Source organism: Pleuronectes platessa, unplaced genomic scaffold (genome assembly GCF_947347685.1).
Source record: "Pleuronectes platessa unplaced genomic scaffold, fPlePla1.1 scaffold_435, whole genome shotgun sequence".
NCBI classification, from domain to species: Eukaryota; Metazoa; Chordata; class Actinopteri; order Pleuronectiformes; family Pleuronectidae; genus Pleuronectes; species Pleuronectes platessa.
This window is the reverse complement of record NW_026519095.1, coordinates 1-1,000: the sequence shown is the minus strand read 5'-3', so window position 1 is coordinate 1,000 and position 1,000 is coordinate 1. Positions and strand designations below refer to the sequence as shown.

General features: G+C 48.2%; 1 long non-coding RNA gene across 1 annotated transcript; it reads left to right on the top strand.

Moving 5' to 3' along the window:
- On the top strand, positions 1-466 carry LOC128436398 (uncharacterized). Its single transcript, XR_008338054.1, has 3 exons — positions 1-72; positions 182-226; positions 301-466. It is a non-coding gene; the product is annotated as an uncharacterized LOC128436398 (long non-coding RNA).
- Positions 467-1,000: the final 534 nt, after the last annotated feature.

Sequence of the window (1,000 nt, the reverse complement as noted above, 5' to 3'; positions counted from 1 at the left end):
CGAGGTGCTGCTAGCGGGCCGTCTACGCTAACGAGGTCGAGAGTGACGAGGTCATCCTGGTCGAGTCCACCGGTGAAATTAAATGGCCTCTTACATTTATGTTTTATATTTAATTCTTGTGAACCAGATCCACTGACGCAGAGCGGGGGGGTGAATTAAATGTTCACTGTTTGATTTTCAGTTGAAAGAACCACCACCATCGCCACCACCACCACCATCACAGCAGGTAAATGTTTCTTCACCTCCGTCACCTCCTGGTCGTTTCCTCCTCCTCATAGAAGTGAGTGGTTTGTGTCTCAGCTCCTCGGTTCGGGGTGAGGAACATGAGGATCGATGAAGAAACCACCTACAGCCTGAGGGTGTCATGGCAGCCGCTGGACTCCAGGAACCTCCGACATTATCGACTCAGCTACATCAGCGCCAAGGGCGACCGGGCGGAGGAGACGGTGAGAAGATCCAAGCCTCTTCACTCCAGACTTATGGATTCAAGCAGTTTTTAATATTTAGCTTCTTTTAAACCGTGTGTTCCTGTGTGTTGGCGGCACCTAGTGGCTGGAGACATTATCGTTTTGGGTTGTGCGTTTCATTCTTCTCAACATGAATGCCTTGAGGAGATTTATTCAAATTTTGTCTTAGGTTTGCTCAAAGGTCAAAGGTCAACGGCACACTGACCTCATAGGGGATATCATGGAAGTTCCTTTTGTCGCCTTGTAAACACGTTATCTTCAGAATCCTTCAGATGGTTCATCTGGACTCTGAGATGTTTCCTGTTCTTCAGTCGGCTTCTCCTTCAGGATTCCTTCAGGTCCAGGAGCTGAAGTCTCTTCCTCTTCAAAACCAACAGCTTCACTCGTCTTATCTCGATTTACCATCTGTATCCTGAGCAGTGATGTGGTTCAGGTCAGCTGGTTGTGTTGGAGCCAATGAGAAGTGTTGAGCCTTGTGGAGCTGGACCAGGAGTTTGATGGTCGGGTCTTCAACTGAGGAAGATTATTGATGA